This window comes from Mobula hypostoma, chromosome 2 (assembly GCF_963921235.1).
Source record: "Mobula hypostoma chromosome 2, sMobHyp1.1, whole genome shotgun sequence".
In the NCBI taxonomy this organism is placed as follows: domain Eukaryota; kingdom Metazoa; phylum Chordata; class Chondrichthyes; order Myliobatiformes; family Myliobatidae; genus Mobula; species Mobula hypostoma.
Genome location: NC_086098.1, coordinates 171,351,822 through 171,373,765, shown reverse-complemented (window position 1 = coordinate 171,373,765; position 21,944 = coordinate 171,351,822). Strand labels below are relative to the sequence as shown.

The window sequence follows — 21,944 nt, the reverse complement described above, 5'->3', positions numbered from 1 at the left end:
TTATTGAGACAGTGTGGAACAAGCCCTTCCGTCCCTTCCAGTCGCACAGTCCAGCAATCTCCTGATTTAACCTTAACCTAATCATGGGAAAATTTGCAAAGACCTGCCAATCAGTACGCCTTTGGACTGTGGGAGGGAACCGGAGCACCCAGAGGAAACCTACACGGTCACGGGGAGAACGTACAAACTCCTTACAGCAGCAGCGGGAATTGAACGCGGGTCTCCTGTACAGTAAAGTGTTGTGCTAACCACTACACTAATGGGCCATCCTAAAATATGTCTGCTTGTGTGCATGTGTGTTTGAGCATGTATGTGTGTTTATGTGTATGTGTGCTTGTGTGTTCATGTTTGTTTGTACGTGTGTGTGTGGGTGTGTTTCTGCATTTGTGCACCTGTCTATTTCCATCTAGTCATACGTTTGTACATGTATATGTGTGCAAAGCTGAGAATGACGCATTTGAGCGTGTGAGTGTGTGAACATGTGTGCCTCAGGATGAGGGTGGGCTGCACCCAGACGAGAGGCAGCGCTGCCGACTCTCAGCTGACTGGCCGTGTCACGCACTGAGCTCGTGTCTCCTCCAGAGCTGGAACTGTGTTCTGCCTTCCTGCAGCAGAGACCCTGCGTCAGAACAGCAGCAACGAGCATCAGCTCAGAGGCAAGGCGGATGGGCTGGAGAGGGGAGAGCAGTATCACCACTCACCTCGGGAGCCGTAATCCCACCCAGACACCGGGCAGCCTCGGCACGAGTGAAGTAGCAACTGTCCGACGGCCACCCGTGAAGGTACAGCAGTGAAACCTTATTGGAATTAGTGCCACAACCGTCGAGGAGGATTTACCCTGTGCGAAAAGATGGTTCAGCAGCCTTGCAGCACAGAAGCGGCTTGTGACAAAGAGATCTGGGTTGCTCTGCCATTTATTCTCCTGGATCTGGGTACAACCAGCAATGATCTCCAGCCGGCTCTCCCACACGTTGGAGGAATCTGCAAGGGATGGAGCCGGCAACCTGCAATCATTTGTGGACTGAAATCAGAGGCTGTCATTGTTCTCTCTCTCTCTCTCTCTCTCGCTCTCTCTCTCTCTCTCTCTCTCTCTCTGTCTTTGTCTTTTCCTCTTTCTCCTACCATCCCTCTCTCCCTTTTTCTTTCTTTCTCTCTCTCTTTCTCCTTTTTTCATTCTCTCTTCCTCTTTCTCTTTCTCTCCATCTCTCTCTTTTTATTTCTCGCTCTCTCTTTCTCTTTCTCCTTCTCTCTCTCTCTCTCTCTACAATATTGGTACTTGCTAGCTTCATATACCTCACTTTTCTATGCACATCGAAGCACAACTCTAAACTGCACACACACTCTCTCTCTCTCACACACACACACTCGCACACACACACTCACATACTCACACAGACTCACAATCACACATATACAGAAACACATACATGCACATACACACATAGATTCTCTCTCTCTCACACACACACACACACAGACTCACACATATACAGGAACACATACATGCACATACACACATAGATTCTCTCTCTCTCTCTCACACACACACACACACACACACACACAGACTCACACATATACAGGAACACATACATGCACATACACACATAGATTCTCTCTCTCTCTCTCACACACACACACACACACACACACACACATTCACATACTCACACACATAGACTCACACTCACACATAAACAGAAACACACACGCACATACACACATAGACTCTCTCTCTCTCTCACACACACACTTTCCACATGCACGCTCAAGCATACACCCCACAGATATAACACACATTCTGACACACCTATGGATACGCAGCCCAAGAAACTCACAATGCATCCAGACATGACTAGACACACGCATCACACATAGCCCTACATCCATCAGATACCCACATCCACATTTTACACTCTACCACACCCATGCCCTTCATTATACCCACAGGTACATATACACTTCTCCGTCACCTCAAATACTTAGCTGTATATGTGCACATGCCAACACACATCCCCATTACACAGATCCCCATATACCTACATAGGTCGTACATACACAGGAGTAGACTCATTCACCACATGTCCACACACACTGACATACAAACACATCCATATTCCTATCAGCCGTCTCTCACACAGACTCATGCACACAACCTCGCATGTACTCTACATGCACTTGATTCACATGCCATACACTTGCACACAAATATGCACACTGAACCAACACAAATACATTGGTCACATGCATGTACCTGCACTTGTGTGCACACACATACACAACCAGAAATGCACACACGTACACCTACTCATGCATACAAGAACAGAATGCAGATACATACAGTGGCAGACACCAGACACACACACACACACACACACACACACATACACACACACACACACACACACACACACACACACACACACACACACACACACACACACCAGGAACTTCGGGTGTCAATGCCAATTAGAGATGCTAACGTTGACAGTCAGTTTATTGACAGTGAAGAGAAACATACTGACTTTGTTTAAACATCTCCACCTCAGTGCGACCTTCACAATTCTGTAGGAGTTCAGACACAGAGCAGACAACCGGTGCTGCAAATCAACTTGCTCCTGAATGTCAGAATTCAGAGAGTCTCCGGGTGACTGACATTCCTGCAAACACAGGCTCACTGTCACTTCATCGAGTACGTGGGCATCCGGATATCCCCATCCACCAGCGCTGGTTGTGTCTATTACTTGTTCTACCTCAGACGTGAAGACTCCTAACTCCAGGTTTAGAAGCAGAACACGATGAATGGAAGGATGCTGGGGTTATATTTTCGGGAGCAGAGTTTCACTGCTTGTAGCAATAAATCTGGCTTCGGGAGGCCTGGTTGAAGTGGGGAGGGAGGCCTGATTGGAGGCTTGGTTGAAGTGGAGAGGGAGGCCTGGTTGAAGTGGGGAGGGAGGCCTGGTTGAAGTGGGGAGGGAGGCCTGATTGAAATGGAGAGGGAGGCCTGATTGAAGTGGGGAGGGAGGCCTGATTGGAGGCTTGGTTGAAGTGGAGAGGGAGGCCTGGTTGAAGTGGAGAGGGAGGCTTGATTGAAGTGGAGAGGGAGGCTTGGTTGAAGTGGAGAGGGAGGCCTGGTTAAAGTGGGGAGGGAGGCCTGATTGAAGTGGGGAGGGAGGCTTGGTTGAAGTGGAGAGGGAGGCTTGGTTGAAGTGGAGAGGGAGGCCTGGTTGAAGTGGGGAGGGAGGCCTGATTGAAGTGGGGAGGGAGGCTTGGTTGAAGTGGAGAGGGAGACTTGGTTGAAGTGGAGAGGGAGGCCTGGTTGAAGTGGGGAGGGAGGCCTGATTGAAGTGGGGAGGGAGGCCTGATTGAAGTGGGGAGGGAGGCTTGGTTGAAGTGGAGAGGGAGACTTGGTTGAAGTGGAGAGGGAGGCCTGGTTAAAGTGGGGTGGTTTAGGAATGGGGAGTGGAGGGAGATAGACAGAAGGAATGGAGTGAGAATGGAGAACAGGGTTGGTTTCTGTGGGGGAGAAAGTGAGAGAGAGAAGGAGGGGACAGAGGAGGTTTATTCACTGATGGGATCTGGATGGTGGTAACAAAACCACATTTATCACCCATCCCCAGCTGCTGTGTGGAAGGTGAGGGAGGTTCTATAGAAAATGGGTGGTAGAATGAACTGATATGGAGTGGGGAGTGGGCGAAGAGTGTTGTAGAAGGTGGGAAGGGGAGGAGGAGGAGGAGGAGGAGAGAGGAAATAATGGAGAGTGGATGTGGGATGAGGAGAGAGGAGAGGATGAAGGCAGAGGAAGAAGAGGGTAGAGAAGATGGAGAAGGGAAGGAGGAGGAGGGAGGAGACGATGGAGAGGGGAAGGAGGAAGGAGGAGAGGATGGAGGGGAGGAGGAGGAGAGTAGAGATGATGGAGAAGGGAAGGAGGAAGAGGGAGGATAGGATGGAGAGGGGGTAGAGGACAGAAAAGAAGTTGGAGATGGGGATGAGAGAGTGGAAGGATCCATAGAAGGGTGAGTTGGTGGGAACAGAGGTTGGAGAGAGGGAGGAGGTGAGGGGATAGAGATGGAGGAGGTGAGAGGAGAGGATAGAGAGGGAGGGCAGAGGAGGAAGTTGTAAATGGAGATGGGGAGGAGAAGGAGGAGATGGAGGAGAGAGGAGAGAATGGACGGGGAGGAGGAGTGAGGAGGGGATGGAGAGAGGGAGGAGGTAAGAAGAGAGGATAGAGAGGGAGGGCAGAGGAGGGAGTTATAAATGGAGATGGGGAGGAGAAAGGAAGAGAGGATGGAGGGGGAAGGAGGAGAAGTGAATGGCGAGGGGGACAAGGAGGAGAGAAGAAAGAATGGAGAGAGAAGGAGGAGGAAGGAGAGTATGGAGGGAGGAGGAGGGAGTACAGGATGATAAAGGGGAGGGGTTGGAGGGAGGATGGGATCGAGAGAGGTGTAAGAGCAGAGGGGAAGAGGGGAGGGAGGGGAGTATGGAGAGGGTTAGGAGGAAGGAGGAGAACAAGAAGAGGGAGTAGGGAGGTGAGAAGATTGTGAGGGGGGTGGAGGGAAGAGAGAATGGAGAGAGGGAGGTGAAGATGGAGAATGGGAGTAGGAGGAGGGAGGAAAGGATGGAAAGTGGGAGATGGAGGGAGGAGAGGATGGGGTGGTGGAGGTGGATGAGGGAGAGAGGTTGGAGAGGTGGAGGAGGTGGTACTGGAGGATGGAGATGGTGAGGAGGAGGAACTGGAGGATGGCAAGAAGTGGAGATGGAGTAAATAGTGGTTAGAGAGCAGGAAGAGGGTGGTTAGGATGTAGGGGGGCAAGAGGAGAGGATGAAAAGTTGGTGGAGGAGGGAGGAGAGGATGCAGATAGGAATGAAGGAGGAGAGGAGGGTAGCGAATATGTAGAAGAGAAGGAGGGGGAGGGAGTACAAGATGGAAAAGGGAAGGGGAGGAGGGAGAATGGGATGGACGAGAGGATGGAGGGGGAAGAGGAAGAGGGAGGGAAGTATGGAGAAGGTTAGGAGAGGGAGCAGAGCAAGGAGGGGGAGTAGGGAAGTGAGAAGATTGTGACGGGTAGAGGAAGGAAGAGAGAATGGAGAGGGGGAGGAGGGAGGAGAATATGGAGAGAGGAGGATGAGGAGTGAGGTGAGGACGGAGGGGGAAAGAGGAGGAGGGAGGAGAGGATGGAGAGTGGGAGGAGCAAGAGGGAGATGGACTGGAGGAGGAAAAAGAGATAGAGAAGGAAGGAGTGGAATGTGGAAGGGAGGAGGAGGGAGGAGAAGATGGAGAACAGGAGTACGGGAGGGAGGAGAGGATGGAAAGTGGGAGGAAGAGGAAGAAGAGGATGGGGTGGGGGAAGTGGAGGAGAGGAGAGGTTGGAGAGAAGGAGGAGGAGGAATCTAGAGGGACTGGAGGAGAGTGGATGGGGTGGAGGAGGGAGGAAAGGATGGAGATGGAGAAGATGAGGGAGGAGTGAATGGAGAGGGGAGGAGAGAAGGATGGAGAAGATCGAGTAGGGAAGGAGGAGGAAGAAGGAGTACAGGTTGGCAAAGGGGAAGGAATAGGAGGGAGGATGGGATGGAGGGGTGGAGGAGAGGATGGAGAGGGGAGGAGAGGATGGGAGGAGGATTGGAGGAGAAGGAGAAGAGGATGGAGAAGAAAAGAGGAAAGAGAGGAATGTGAGGGGGAGGAGGAGGGAGTAGAGGCTAGAGAGGGAGAGGGGAAGGGAGGAGAAGATGGAGAACCGGAGTAAGAGGAAGGAGGAGAGGATGGGGCAGGGGAGATGGAGTAAGTTGTGGATGGAGAGAGGGTGCAGGAGGGAGGAGAGGATGGAGAGGAGGAGGAAGGAGAAGAGGATGGATAGGGGGAGCAGGAGGGGGAAAAGATGGAGAGGGAGACAAGGAGGAGGGAAGAATTAATGGAGATGGGGAGGAGGAGGAGGATAGAGAAGATGGAGAGGGGATGGAATAGGACAGAGGAGAGGATTGAGTGGAGCATTGGGAGAGCATGGAGATGGGGAGGACAATGAGTGAAGAGATATTGGAGATATGGAAGAGAGTGGAAGAGAGGGGAGGATGGGATGGAGAGGGTGTGGAAGAGGGAAGGGAGAATGGGACGGGGAAAGGGGTGGGAGGATCCATAGACAAGGGGAGTTGGTGGATGCAGATGTTGGAGATGGGAAGGAGGGAGGAATGGAAGGAGAGTGGAGGAGGAGGGGGAGGGCATAGATAGGTAGAGGAGGAAGGAGGAGAGCAATGAGAGGGGAGGAGGGTGGAGTGGATGGAGTGGGGAGGATGAGATGGAGAGGCAGGACAGAGAGAGGGAGGAGGGGAGGGAAAAGAGAATGGAGAGGGAGAGGAGGAAGGCAGAGAGGATGGAGAGGGGTGGACAAGGGAGGATAGGATGGAGAGAGGCAGGAGCAGAGGAGGAGAGGATGGAGAAGGGGTGGAGAAGGGAAGAGAGGATGAGAGATGTAGGAAAGAGGAGAGGATGGAGAGAATGGAGTGGGGAGTAGGATGGAGAGGATGTGTGGGGGGTTGTGGAGGAAGGGGAGGACAGGAGGAGGAGGAGGGAGGATACGTAGGACATTGAGTGGATGATGGAGGAGAGGATGGATGGGGAGGAGGAGGCAATAAAGGGTGGAGATGGGTAGGAGGAGGAGGTAGGAGAGTATGGAGAGGTGTAGAAGGTGGAGGGAGGGGAGAAGTGAGGGGGTGAAGGCAGAGGAGAGGATGGAGTAGGGGAATAGGAGAGGGACGGGATGGACAGGAGGAGGAGGAGGCAGTAGAGGGTGGAGATGGGTTGGAGGAGGAGGTAGGAAAGGATTGAGAGGGGAGAAAGTAGGAAGAGATGATGAAGAGTGAAGGAAGAGGGAGGAGATGCTGTCGAGGTGGAAGAGTAGGGAGAAGAGACTGGAGGGGGGAAGAGGAGGGAGGAGAGACTGGAGAGGGGGAAGAGGAGGGAGGAGAGACTGGAGAGGAGTAGGATGAGGGAGGAAAGGGTGCAGAGGGGGTAGAGAGGATGGATAGGAGAGGAGGAGGCCAGAAGGATAGAGAGGGGAAGAGGAAGGAAGTGAGGTTGGAGAGGGGGAGAAGAGGATGGAGAGGGGTAAGAGGAGGAATTAGAGGATGGACAATGGGAGGAAGAGTAGGTAGAGGGAGGAGAGGATGGAGAGTGGAGGGGAGGGAGTAGAGAGTGGAAGAGAGAGGGAGGAGAGAAAGTGGAAGAAAGAGGGAGGAGAGAATGGGGGTAGGTGGAGGAGGGGAATGGAGAGGGGGAGAAGAAGGGAGTAGAGTTTGGAGAGGGGAAGAGGAAGGAGGAGATGATGGCGAGGGGGAGAAGGGAAGAGGGAGGAGAGAGGAAATTATGGAGCAGGGAAGAGAAAGGTGGAGAGGATGCAGAGTGTAGGAGGAGGTAGGAAAAAATGGAGAGGTGGAGGTGGACCAGAAAGGAGAGATTGAAGAGGGTGAAGAGGGAAGAGGGATGAGAGGAAGGAGAGGGCAGATGGAGGGAGGAGAAGAGGGTGGAGTGGGGCAGAGGAATGAGGAGATGATAGAGAGGGGGATATGGAATCAGGAGAAGACAATGGAGAAGGGAGGAGGAGATCGTGGAGAGGGGCGGGGCAGGGAGGAGAGGATGGAGGAGGAGGAGGAGGAGGGAGAGAGGTAGGAAGCAGAGAGGGAGGGGAAGGGAAGAGAGAATGAAGAGGAAGAGGAGGAGGAGGGAGGAAGTGAGGATGGAGAGGGTGTAGGAGGACGGAGAAGTGGATGGGGTGGGGAGGGGGGAGTGGTTGGAGAGGGGGAGGAGGAAGGAGGAAAGGATGCAGCGGGGGAAAAGATGGAAGAAGTTATGGATGGAGAGGGAGAGGTGGGAGGATGGGATGTAGAAGGGCAGGAGAAGGAAGGTGAGGATGGAGAAGGGGTGGAGAAGGGAGCAGAGGATGGAGACAGGGATGAGGAGGGAGGATAGGATGGAGAGAGGGAAGAGGAGGATGGAGAATGGGAGGAGAAGTAGGTGGAGGAAGGAGAGCACGGAAAGTGGAGGGGACATAGTAAAGGATGGAAAGTGGGCGGAGGGAGGAGAGAATGGGGAGGGATAGGTGGAGGAGGGGAGAAGGAGGGAGGAGAGGTTGGATGGGGAAGAGGAAGGAGAGAAGAGAGAGGAAATGATGCAGCAGGGAGAAGGAGGGTGGAGAGGATGGAGAGTGTAGGAGAAAGTAGGAGTGAATGGAGAAGTGGAGGTGGGCCAGAGAGGAAAGATTGGAGAGGGTGAGGAGGGAGGGGAGATGAGAGAAAGGAGAGGGCAGGAGGAGGGAGGAGGAGAGGATGGAATGGGGGTGGAGGATGGAGGAGATGATGGAGAGGTGGCTGAGGAGTCAGGAGGAGAGGATGGAGGGGGAGGAGGAGATCATAGAGAGGGGAGGGGCAGGTTGGAGGAGAGGATGGAGAGGGGGAGGAGGGAGGGTGTGGATGCAGATGGAGGTGGGAGGGGAGGATGGAGAATGAGAAGAGTAGGAGGGAGGAGAGGATGGAGATGGGGAGAAGAAGAGGGAGAGAGTAGGAGGAAGAGGAAGAAGAGGGAAGAGAGAATGGAGAGGGGTTTGACAAGGGAGAAGAGGATTAGGAGAAGGAGGAGAGGATGGTGAGGGGAAGAGGGTGGAGGAGAGAGGAGAAGATTAGGAGAAGGGAGGAGAGGATGGTGAGGGGAAGAGGGTGGAGGAGAGAGGAGAGGATTAGAAGGGAGGAGAAGATGGTGAAGGGAAGAGCGTGGAGGAGAGAGGAGAGGATTAGGAGAAGGGAGGAGAAGAGGGTGAGGGGAAGAGGGTGGAGGAGTGAGGAGAGGATTACGAGGCGCAGGTGAAGGAGGAGGGAGAAGATGATGAACTTTCGGATATTCAGGGGCACATGATAAACTAGACCAAAGTCAGCATGGTTTCCTTGAGGGACATGTTTGCCTGCCATATCTGTTGGAATTCTTTGAGGAAATAAGAGGCAGCTTAGACAAAGGAGAATTGGTGGATGCTGCTTACTTAGATTTTCAGAAGGCCTTTGAGATGGTGCCACACATGAGGCTGCTTAACAAGTTAGGAGCCCATGGTAAAACAGGAAGGATATTTGCATGAATAGAATATTGTTTCATTGGCAGGAGCCAAAGAGTCGGATTGAAGGGGGCCAGCACTTTGTCGGACCATCGCTCTCCAACCTTCTGAGCACGTGAAACTCTCAAAGATCAAGGATTAACTTTACTCACCAAGTGTATTCACGTAGAACAGTACAGCAAAGGAACAGGTCCACAAAGTCATGCTGAGCCAGCTACAAAGCACATCAAAAATCCTTAATCACGAAGTCCATATCCCTCTATCTTCCTCACATTCACGTGCCTATCTAAACATCTCTTAAAAGCCTCTGATGTATTTGCCTCTCCCACCACCCCAGGCAGTGCATCCACCACTCTGAGTGGAAAACTGACCCCACACATCCCCCTGAAACCTACCCCTCTCACCTTTGACGCACACTGTCTGGTGTCAGACATCTCAACCCTGGGAAGCAGATGCTCTATCTATGGCTCTATCTTATAAATCTCCATCAGATCTCTCCTCAGCCTCTGCCACTCCAGAGAAATCAACCCAAGTTCGTCCAGCCTCTCTTGCCAGCACATGCCCTATAAAACAGGCAGCATCTTGGCGAACCTCTTCTGTGCCCCCTGCAAAACCTCAACATCCTTCCTACAGTGTGTTATGACTTTACTGTGGTGTGTTGTTCAGGGTGCAACACAACAAGAAAACAACACTCAGCAATTATAAGGTATTAAGAGTTATGTTCTCATATTATATTTATTGCTTATTTATTATTATTATTTCTTTCTTTTTGTATTTAGGTGTGGGCACGTGGCCAAGTGGTTAAGGCATTGGACTAGCGACCTGAAGGTCGTGAGTTCAAGCCCCAGCCGAGGGAACGTGTTGTGTCCTTGAGCAAGGCACTTAACCACACATTGCTCTGCGACGACACTGGTGACAAGCTGTATGGGTCCTAATGCCCTTCCCTTGGACGACATTGGTGTCGTGGAGAGGGGAGACTTGCAGCATGAGCAACTGCTGGTCTTCCATACAACCTTGCCCAGGCCTGTGCCCTGGAGAGTGAAGACTTTCCAGGCGCAGATCCATGGTCTCACAAGACTAACAGATGCCTTTATTTTGTACTTAGACAGTTTGTTGTCTTTTGCACAATGGTTGAACACCCACTTGGTGTGGTCTTGCTGTGATCTTATTATGTTTGCTTATAATGGATTGATTGAGTATGCCTGCTAGAAATTGAATCTCAGGGTTGCAGTTGGTGATATATATGTACTTTGATAATAAATTTACTTTGAACTTTGATAAATACCAGCCTGTATTTACAATGTAAACAGCATTATAAAGAGTGGTTTAAAGTGTTTACAGTGCCTGAGGTAATAGATAGAGAGAGGTGGGTGGGAAATAACTAGAATAGTTGATCCCATTAACTGCCTGGGGCAATAAAGTTTCTAGATGGGTTGAAGTTTTGGTTTTTAATAGCCCTACAGACTTTCCAGAAGGGAGTTTTTGGAAAAGGCAGTTTGCAGTGTGAGAACTGTAGTGTCTGTAATGATTTTCCCCTGCCTGCTTGTAAGGTTAGATAAGAGCAAGGATAGAAGCAAGGTACTGCCTTCAGCCAATTCTGCCCCATCAACCTTGCCTCAGCCACAGAGGGCACATATGATACTTCATGTTAAAGCAGACATTATGTCTCAGTGCGGGGGGAAATGAAATGTGTTGCTGGAGAAAAGGAAGACTGGAAATGATTGAATGAAATGGTGAAGGTTGTAATCCATAAAAGGGAGATAGACTTACTTACATCCTTCCTCTCTACATTGTCTTTAGCACCCTAATGTGAGAATGCTAACAAAGACTCAGTTCATTTCAAACCACAGAAAATATTGATCAGAGTTCGTCAAATGTTGAGGCTAAACATGTATTCTCCATGTTGTTACACCTCATTTACCTCTCACTGGAAATAGACTGTGGTTCATTGTTAAGAGTTAAGGCTGATTTATACTTGTGTGTCAACTGGACGCCGTAACCTATGCAAGTGGCCTACGCGCGTTGTGAGCATTTATACTTGTGCGTTGGTGTGTCTGCGTCGCTCTGCAATTCTGGCACGTCGTGCATACGCACACACCTGCCCATGCAAGGCTTCATAGTCATGGTAGTCTTTCTCGGGGTAAACAAGTTTAAGGCAAGCGTCTTTTTTCGTAAAAGCAAAATGTGTCCTCCATAATTTCGGAGGTCTGTAAAGCTTTATGGAAAGCATTGCAGCCAGAGTTCCTTCCCTGCCCTTCAATCGCCCAGTGGGAAGATATTGCAGCGTAGGAGGAAATATGATGCTCCCAGGCGGACCAATCACAGTTGTTGCGTTCTGCATTGCCGCGGCGCATAGTTACATTTTGGGAGAGGTGCGTATCAGGCTGCTGCGTAGGGATCCGCGTAGGCTCTGCATAAGGCTCGCGGCGTCGAGTTGACACAGAAGTATAAATCAGCCTTTAGGATTAAGTCTTCCACCAGAATTTTCAAGTTCAAATTTATTGTTGTCATAGGCCCACTTACACTGAGTGTTAATGCCTTCAAAAGTAGTGTCTTGTAGCAGCAGCTCAATATATTACAAGGCAAGGGTAAAAATAGCTCGACATAAAATTAAAGTTATACATAATGTACATGTATGCAAGATAAAGAAATTTATGCAATGACACTGGTGCAAGATTAAGAGAAAGAAAAAACTTATTTTGAGGCAGTGCTGGAAAAAAATTATATATATATAACAATTATAGTCCAAGGTAATGTTAAAGAAAATATATGTAAAAATAAAGTTCAAGGTAGTTTCAGAGAAAAAATAAAAAATATAGTTTGAGATAGTATTTAAAAATAGATGTATGAAACAGCAGTTCGAAGTAGTTATACATATATAATATAGTTCAAGGTAGTGTTAGAAATTTTTTAAAAACATATATAAAATATGGTCTGAGGTAGTGTTAGCGAGAAAATATAGTTGAAGGTAGTGTTAGAAAAAATAAACGAAGGTGAGCATAATGACATCAGCACAAATTGAGAGAAACAGAGCCTGGGCGAGTGTTCAGGCCGTTGATTCAGGAAACCTGATGGCCGTATGGAAGGAAGAAGCTGCTGTTGAACCTTGAGGTGTGGGTCTTCAGCCTCCTGTACCTCCCGCTTTCCTTTCATTTCTTTTTGTATTTAGGTTTCACTGTCACTGGTCCGAGCCCTTCGTCATTTTATTAAAGGCCCGTGACGACTGATTCCCGCCTCTACTCCTTGCCTGCCCTACGGGGAGAAGTCTGAGCGGACAGGGGAACTGTCCCTGGGTACTGTGTGGATGCTGATTGGTTGGCAGACATCGTCTTCTGTCCTATTATTCAATCCAAGCTCTTATGTAAGGTTGATCAGACAATCACTCGTGTTCCGCTGTTTCCCTAACATCATCCCTGTCTGGCTTTTCAGACAGTGGGATGTGATGTGAATTTCTAATCCCCGGCACAACGTGGAACACAAGCAGTGAGCAATGGCTGAAGTTTATCACAACGGCAATCTTAATTCATTTATTTGAGCACCTACCTCTAACATAATCCTTCTGTTTCCCTCTTTACATTATAGTCTACATTTATTATTTTTATTCTGAATACCTTTCATAAGGTACGTGATGTTTTTTGATTTAATGTTCACCCTTTTTGTTTGTGTTGTATATGGGAATTCATTGAAGCAAGGAAACTCGGATGCACATTAACAGTCAGGTATCAGACGCTTCTAAATCCAATTGTTTAGTCCGTGCTTTAACCAAGGTGTTAGCATGTTTAGAGTGAGGGAAGCATCTGATACCAGTGCACCGGCTGGCCACTTGTACTACGCCGTCTATTTTACCAGCTGCTATACCCTTAAAAGAAGGAAGAGAAACAAATCGAAACCCTTTAAATACTGATTATATCGTATTCATTAAGGTGTCAACAGGATAAAAATATTCTCTCTCTCCTCATTTCTTCCTTTGTCTCTGTCACTTCCCCCTTTTCCCCTTTTTCTCTCTCTCTCTTCCTATCTCTGTCCCTCTTTGTTTCTCTTCTCCCCTCATCTCTCTCTCCCTCCCTACTTCTTTCTCTTCATCTCTCTTTCTCTTCATCTTTCTCTCTCCCTCTCTCTCTTCCTCCCTATTTCTCTCTCTCTCTTTCTCCCCAACCCTCTCTCCATCTCTCTCTTCCCATATCTCTCTCTTCTCTCTCCACCTCTTTTTCTCCCCCCCCTCTCTCCCCTCCCCCACCTGTTTACAGATTGTAGTATGCAGCAATCTTTGACTTTTCTTGAACTTTTGGTATTTGAATGTATAAAAATCATATCCTTGACCACTCCCCTCCCCCACCCCGCCCAGCCTTCTGCAAAGAGACAATCTGATAAGGTTAGAGCAGATCATGTGTAACTAAAAAAATACATGACTGCTAATTTGAAGAACATAAGAACACATTTAGCTCCAGTTCACTGCACTAATTAAGTAGATGTCCAATATACAGACAGTATACAAAGTGGCATTTAGTGGTGACTTTTAATGGAAGAACATTCTATAACATTTTTCCTGTATTCATCCCACATAAAGAATTCAAATATCAGCTCACCAACACTGGAGGCTACACTGCAGCCTGTGTGATAGTTTGGAGTGATGGTCACTATGCAGAGGCTGTGTATTATGGGCTGCAATAAGCAGGTTGCTAAGGAAAGGCCTTGTTGGATTAGGGTATGGATTGCTAGGCAGAGGTAGGCGTTGGACTCAGCTAGGGATGGGGATGTTGGGTAATGTCGTCAAAGTTCAAATTTCAAAGTAAAATTTATTATCCGAGTACCTACACATCACCACATACAACCCTGGGATTCATTTTCTGCGGGCGTACTTAGCAAATCTATAGAACAGTGACTGTAAACTGTTTCTTTATATATTGATGTAGTTAAGCAACACAAAAAACCAAAGGACAGGAATCCAATCAAAGTAAATGGAGATAAGAATGCAAGAAAATAAGAAATAGAAGTGGAGAAGGCCATTCAGCCCCTCATGCCTGTCCTACCATTCATAATATCAAGGCTGGTCTTTTATAGTCCAGCACAATGCAGCCCCTTGGGTCCACGATGTTGTCCGACTACACTGAGATTCCACCTGCATAGACCTCTATGTTCTTCCATTCTCATGCCTATCTAAGAATCTCTTAAGTTTCTTAATATATATTCTTCTACCATGACATCACCCTTCCCTCTCTGTGTAAAAAACTTACCACTGACATCCCCCTTATACTTTCCTCCAATCACCTTAAATTATGCCCTTTCATCTTAGTCATTTCTCCTCCGGGAATAAAGCGCTGGCTTTCACCTCTATCAAGGTCTCTTATCAGCTTATCAAAGCTCTAAGTTCAAAGTAAATTCAATATCAAAGTACATATACAACCCTGAGATTCATTTACTGGTGGGCATAACCACAACAGAATCAATGAAAGACCGACCAACTAGACTGGTCAACCAGAGTGCAAAAGACAACAAACTGTGAAAATACAAAAAGAAGAACTAATAATAATTAATAAATAAGCAATAAATTTTGAGAACATGTGATGAAGAGTCCTTGAAAGTGAGTACATAGGTTGTGGGAACATTTCAATGATGGGACAAGTGAAGCTGAATGAAGTTAGCACCTTTGGTTCAAGAGCCTGATGGTTGGGGGGTAATAACTGTTCCTGAACCTGGTGTTGTGAGTCCTGAAGCCCCTGTACCTTCTTCCTGATGGCAGCAGCAAAAAGAGAGCATGTCCTAGCTGGCTGGGGAGCCTGATGACGGATGCTGCTTTCCTGCAACGGTGTTTCATCTAGATGTGCTAAATGGACGGGAGGGCTTTACACATGATAGACTGGGCTGAATCCATTATTTTTAGCAGGATTCCACACCAGGCCGTGATGCAAAGTTTGAGGGGATGATTTCATTGAATGCTTTATATGCCTCGGTTAAGTTACCTCTCCAAAGAGAAAAGCTACAGCTCACCCAACCTATCCTCGTAAGACATGCCCTCTAGTGAATCTCCTCTGCACCCGCTCTAAAGCTTCCACATCCTTCCTATAATGAGGTGAGCAGAAATGAACACAATATTCCAAGTGTGGTCTAACAAGGGGACCAGTAGGTTAATTGGTCTCTGTAGAGACCACCCCAAGTGTGTGGGTGCATGGGGGAATTCATGGAGTTGTAGGAGGAACAGGGCTGGTAGAAATGTGTGAACTCGATGGGTGGATGTTCCAATTTCTCTGCTGTCGACTGCATGACTCTAGGTTGATTTCATAGAATGGTGTAAGGGAGAGAAGAGACAAAGATGAAGATGACAATGGAGAGAACTTCAGATATCTTGATTCATGAGAACGAGTGAGGATCAGATGATGAAGATAGAGGGGGAATGGCCGAAGAGCCAGAGTTGGAGGAAGCCAGAAATCACAAAGGGTTGTAGAGATACAGAGCCCTACAGCACAGAAACAGGCCCTTTGGCCCTCTAATCTACACCCACCTAGCCTCACCCGGACCACGGCCCTCTATACCACTCCATGTACCTATCAGAACTTCTCTAAAATGTGACAATTGAACCTGCATCTACCACTTCACTGGCAGCTCGTTCCACACTCACACCACACTGAGTGAAGAAGTTTCCCCTCAGATCCCCCTTAGATAGTTCACCTTTCACCCTATACCTATGAACTTCAGTTCTAGTGCCCCCATTCATGGGTTGTGGGGGAGAAGATTCGGGGACAAAGCAGTGAAGCAGAAATAACCTAAAGGCACTGCCAGACAAAGAAAAGTGTTCTGAAGAATGTAAGGCAGGTTCGCAGTGAACAGACTGATGAGTATGCATTAAATAGATTGCTTCAGTGATCAATTCCCAACACAATATGTTGCTTGGGCCAAGGCAATATAGAGAACACTCATTTTGAGTCATAGGTAAACACAATTATATGAGCGTGTTTCTCCCTTGTTAATAATTTAATGAACCTCCTAAGCTACAGTTGATTTGGAATTAAGCTCATCGTATCAAGGGTTATTTGTGCTCACAAATATTATGAAAAGGGACCACATCTTGAATGCTTATTGCAACCTGGGATTAGTTTGGATAAACCTTATGGGTTTCCAATTTTACATCATCTTTCCTAAGATGGGCTTTACTGAAACGGTATGATACAACTATCGTTGGCAGAAATTCAGATGGTGACAAGAGGGTGGACAGGAGTGAGATATATCAGCTAGTTGAGTGATGTCACAGCAACAACCTTGCACTCAACATCAGTAAGACCAGACAGCTGATTGTGGACTTCAGGAAGGTAAGACGAGGGTACATACGCCAGTCGTCATAGAGGATCAGAAGTGGGAAGATTGAGCAACTTCAAGTTCCTGAGCTTCAATACCTCAGAGGATCTAACCTGGATCCAACTTATCCATGCAGCTACAAAGAAGATATGACAATGGCTATATTTCATTACGAGTTTGAGCAGATCTGGTATGTAACCAAAAATACTTGCAAATTTCTACAGGTGTACTATGGAGATCATTCTAGCTGGCTACATCACAGTCTGATATGGGGGAGGGGGCTACTGCACAGGACCAAAAGAAGCTACAGAAAGTTGTAAAATTAGTCAGCTCTATCTTGAGTAGTAGCCTCTGTAGAATCCAAGACATCTTCAAGGAGTGGTGCCTCTGAAAGATTATGTCCATTATTAAGGACCCCATCACACAGGACATGCTCTCTTCTCATTGATACCATCAAGGAGGAGGTACAGAAGCCTAAAGGCACACACTCAGTGATTCAGGAATAGCGTCTTCCTCTCTGCCATCAGATTCCTAAATGGACATTGAACTCATGAACACAACCTCATTACATTTCTTTTATTTTTGCACTACATATTTAATCTAAATAATAAATATATCTATATTTACTGTAATTCACATTTTTTCCGACTATCATGTATTGCATTGTACAGCTGCCACAAAGCCAACAAATTTCACGACACATGTCAGTGATATTAAACCTGATTCTGATTCTCTTACCAGTGAGGCTTATAAACTAGGGGCTGGATAGAAGAGACCCTGAGAAAGGGCTAGGGGAGAGCCCTGACTCATTTGTAGGCAGTGTGCCAGCTTCATGCTACATAGTCAGGGTGACAGCCGCCGCTCATTCAGGGACTTGCTCACCGGTGCTCTTTTAATAGATGCATAATGGATGCAGGGTAGAGATACATCTCTACCAAAAGAGGTGTAAGGTGCTCCTTCCCTCTGCTAGCCTGCAGGTCACCCTTGTCTAAGGTATAGCACTTGCTTAAACCACCCTCCTCCAGATCAGGGTCACTTGAAGCCATCGGAGGAGCTGGTGTATATCACAAATCCTGGCTATGCGACCACTGACAACAGGCAGACAATCTCTGAAGAGTATTGATAATGGCTGGGGTCACCCGTCTTGTAAAGACACTGCCCAGAAAAAGGCGATGGCAAAGCACTTCTGTAGAAAAATTTGCCAAAACAACCAGGGTCATGGAAAGACCACGATCACTTGCATCATGCAACACAGCACGTAATGATGATGATGATGAAGGTGATATTGAAGATGATGATTGGGATTCATCAGGGCTTGGTACACCAACTTCCCTGTCTAAAATGACAAGAAGCTGCAGGGTGTAGTCATCAGAGCCCAGTCTATCATGAAAACCAGTCTAAACACAAGAGATTCTACACATGATGGAAATCCAGAGCAACACATACAAAATGCTGGAGGAACTCAGTAGGTCAGGCAGCATCTGTGGAAATGAATAAATGATGAGGGCTTTGATCAGGACTGGAATGGAAGAGGGAAGAAGCCAGAATGGAAACCAGCTTTTCTTCCATGGACTCTGTCTACACTTCTTACTGCCTCAGGAAAGCTGCTGCATGGTAACGTAACAGTTAGTGTAACACAATTACAGCACCATGATCCACGTTCAATTCCCATCACTGCCTGTAAGGAGCTTGTACGTTCTCCCCATGACCACGTGGGTGTGATTGGGCGTTGCTGGCTCATTGAGCCAGAAGGGCCTGTAACAGTGATGTACCTCTAAATGAAAAATAAAAAATAAAATGAAACAAAGACCCCACCCACCCCAGACATTCTTCCATTTCCATCCTCCCATCAAACAGAAGATACAAAAGTTGAACGCAGGCTGATATAAAACTATTGAACAGATTCCTTGTATAGTAAAATGGTTTCTCAGTCACACGGTCTACCTCATCATAGCCTTGCACCTGATTGTCCACCTGCACTACACTTTCTCTGTAACTGTTACAATTTATTCTGCATTTTGTTATTGCTTTTCCTTCTGTAATGTCTTGGTTGTCATTTGCGCGATTTGTTCTTTATTTTTGTGTGTTGGTTCCACGGTGTTCCTTTGTTTCATGGCGGTCTGTGGAGAAAACGAATCTCAGGGATGTATACTGCATATCTACGATGATAGCAGATGTACTTTCAACTTTTTAACTTTGATATTCTGATGTTTTGAAATTATCTCAATGGATGACAACTCTGTCAAGGATGGTCGCAAGCCAGGCTGTGAAAGGAGAAGGGTTGGGATGGAGCAGCACACACAGAATGCTGGAGGAACTCAGCAGGTCAGGTAGGATCAATGGAGAGGAATAAACAACCGCTGTTTCAGGCTGAGATCTTTCACCAAGACAATAAAGGAAGGGGGAATAAGCCAGAGTGAGAAGATGTAGGAAGGGAAGGAGGTCAAGCTAAAAGGTGATAAGTGAAGCCAGATGATTGGGGAAGGGGTATGAAGTAAGAAACCAGGAGGTGATAGGTGGGAAAGATAAAGGGCTGAAGAAGGAGGAATCTGATAGGAGAGGAGAGTGGACCATGGGCAAAAGGGAAGGAGGAGGGGCACCAAAGCGGAGGTGATAGGCAGGTGAAGAGAAGAGGTAAGAGAGAGGCCAGGGTAGGACATTAAAGAAGAGGGAAAGGGGAAAGGGGAAAATTACTTAAAGTTGGAGAAATTAATGTCCAATCCATCAGGTTGGAGACTACCTAGATACAATGTAAGGCGTTGCTCTCCAACCTAAATGTGGCCTCATTGTGGCAGAAGAGGCGGCCATGGACTGACATGTCAGAATGGGAATGGGAAGTGGAATTAAATGGTTGGTCACTGGGAAGTCCTGCTTTTTGCAGATGGAATGAAGGTGTTCAACGAAGTGTTCCTCCAACCTACCTCGTGTCTCAACAATGTGGAGGAGGCCATGTTGGTAGCACCAGTTCCTGTGTTCTACTCTGTGTACTATGATTCTGTCTCTCACCTACACACCAGGGAAAATCTGCTCAGCAACACTGTTTAGGATCTTGCATTTGCCCTTCCAAGGTGCAATACCTCACATTTACCGGGGTTAAACTCCACCTGCCATATCTCAGCCCATATCTGCACCTGGTCTATATTGTGCTGTATTCTTTGCCAGTCTTCTACACTATCCACAACTCCACCAATCTTGCTATCATCCACAAATTTGCTAACCCACCCATCTGTATTTTCATTTATGTACATCACAAATGGCAGGGGTCCCAGAACAGATCCCTGCGGAACTCCACTAATTACAGACCTCCGGCTCGAATACGTCCCTTTAACCACTACCCTCTGTCTGCTATGCGCAGACCAGTTCTGAATCCAAGCAGGAGTTTGACTGTTCTCCATGTGACCATGTGGGCTTCCTCTGGGTGCTCCTGTTTCCTCTCACCTTCCAAAGATGTACGGTTAGTCAGTTAATTGGTCACAGGGGTGTAATTGGGTGCGTGGGCTCGTTGGGCCGGAAGGGCCTGTTATTGTGCTGTATCTCTAAATGAAATAAACGTGTGAACTCCACAGGGGCAATACCAGGGATTGAGACTGATGCCGTGAGGCAGTGGCTCGACCTGCTGCCATCATCTCACTTCCATCATCGTCTCTATCCTGTCTTCCCCTCAGCCTGACCTTTATGTCTTTAAGGCTTTCCTTTAACTCAAAGGCTGGTTTGTGGGTGGAGGAGCTGCCAGAGGAGGTGGCTGCTGCAGGTGGGGATTGCTCCCTACACCACTCCCTGGTCCACTCTTCCCTCCCCACTGATCTCTGTCCCGGCCCATCCCTGCAAGTGGGATGAGAGCTATACCTGTCCCTACACCCCCACCCTCACTACCATTCAGAGACCCAAACAGTCCATTCAGGTGAGGCAACACTTCACAACAAAAAGCAGGGTTCATTTCAACTTCCCGTTCCCATTCCGACATGTCTGTGCATGGCCTCCTCTATGCTGCCGATGAGAACACTGTCAGGTTGGAGGAACAAATCCTCATATTTCACCTGGGTAACCTCCAAACTGATGGCATGAAAATTGATTTATCTAACTTACGGTAATGTCTACCTCTCCCCCCTTCTCTCGTTTTCCATTCCCCATTGTGTCTCCCCTTTTATCCCTCTCTTCTCCCATCACCTCCTTCTTCCCTTTCTCCCACGGTCTACTGTGCTCTCCTATCCATTCCTTCTGCTTTAGCCCTTTGCCTCTTCCACCTATCCCCCTCCTGCTTCTTCATCACCCCCCCGCCCACCTACCCACCTTCACCCTCACCTGTTCTTACCTGTCACCTGCCAGCTTGTACTCCCCTGCCTTCCCCACCTTTTTATTCCAGCTTCTGCCCCCTTCCTTTCCAGTCCTGATGAAAGCTCTTGAACCAAAACGACGACTGTTCATTCCTCTCCATAGATGCTGCCTGACCTGCTGAGTTCCTCCGGCAGTTTTATGGTTTGCGGCAGGTACAATAGGAACTTTTTAAAAAAGTTGGACAGGTACATAGATTGGAAAGGTTGAGAAGGTTAAGGGGTAAATATTGACCCCTGGGACATCTTGGTCAGCATGGACTGGTTGGGTTGAAGGGTCTGTTTTGTGCTGTTTTCTATGAACTCCATGAACTTTGTGAAGAACATGACCAGGTTCATTACAAGGCCATGTTCTGGACATGGATGCTTGCCTATCACCAGAACTTTCACAGCATGATGGGCATAATTAAAAGGAAAGAGAGTGTTTCAATATTGTTTCAACATTCTTAAATGAATCATCTCGTCACCTATCAACTTCTCTGTAAATGTTTAGAATGAGAAATTGCTCTAAGGTTCAAAGTGAAAAGTAAATTTATTATCAAAGTATAAGTGTGTCACCATATACAACCCTGATTCATTTTCTTGTGGGCGTTCATCGTAAATAGAAAGAAACACAGCAGAATCAATGAAAAAACAGACACAAATGAGGATGGACGAACAACTAATGTGCAAAAGACAAGAAAAAAAGTAATAATAATAAGTAAATAACAATATCAAGAACGTGAGTCAAAGAGTCCTTGAGACTGAGTGCATAGGTTGTGGGATCAGTGTTGGAGTGAGTGCAGTTGAGTGACCTTTTCCCCTCTGCTTCAGGAGCCTGATGGTTGAGGGGTAATAATTGTTCCTGAACCTGCTGCTTTGGGGCCAAAGGCCCCTGCATCTTCTTCCTGATGGCAGCAGCAAGAAGAGAGCATGGCTTGGATGGTGAGGGCCCCTGAAGATGTCAGTTGTTTTTTCTGATTAGGCATCCTTTGACGAGATTTCACAGTGGAGCAGCAAATCAAAAACACAAGAGGTTCTACAGATGCTGGAAATCCAGAGTAACACTCACAAAATGCTGGAGGAACTCAGCAGGTCAGGCAGCACCTATGGAGGGGAATACGGGATACTTACCTCCATGGACTGGCTTTGAAAGGTACTTCTGTGTCAGCTGAAGCAATTTATGCTATTGGACCTTTCTGAGTATAAGACCATAAGACAGGAATAAAATCGGGTCATTCAGCCCATCGTATCA

At 47.6% G+C, this 21,944-nt stretch overlaps 1 long non-coding RNA gene across 1 annotated transcript in view; it reads left to right on the top strand.

Annotated features, from left to right (window-relative positions):
* Window positions 1-671: 671 nt before the first annotated feature.
* Window positions 672-21,944, top strand: part of LOC134360057 (uncharacterized) — a 47,363-nt gene continuing 26,090 nt past the window's right edge. Inside the window, exon 1 of the long non-coding RNA XR_010021241.1 lies at window positions 672-782. This is a non-coding gene — a long non-coding RNA (uncharacterized LOC134360057). The remainder of the gene's footprint in view (window positions 783-21,944) is intronic.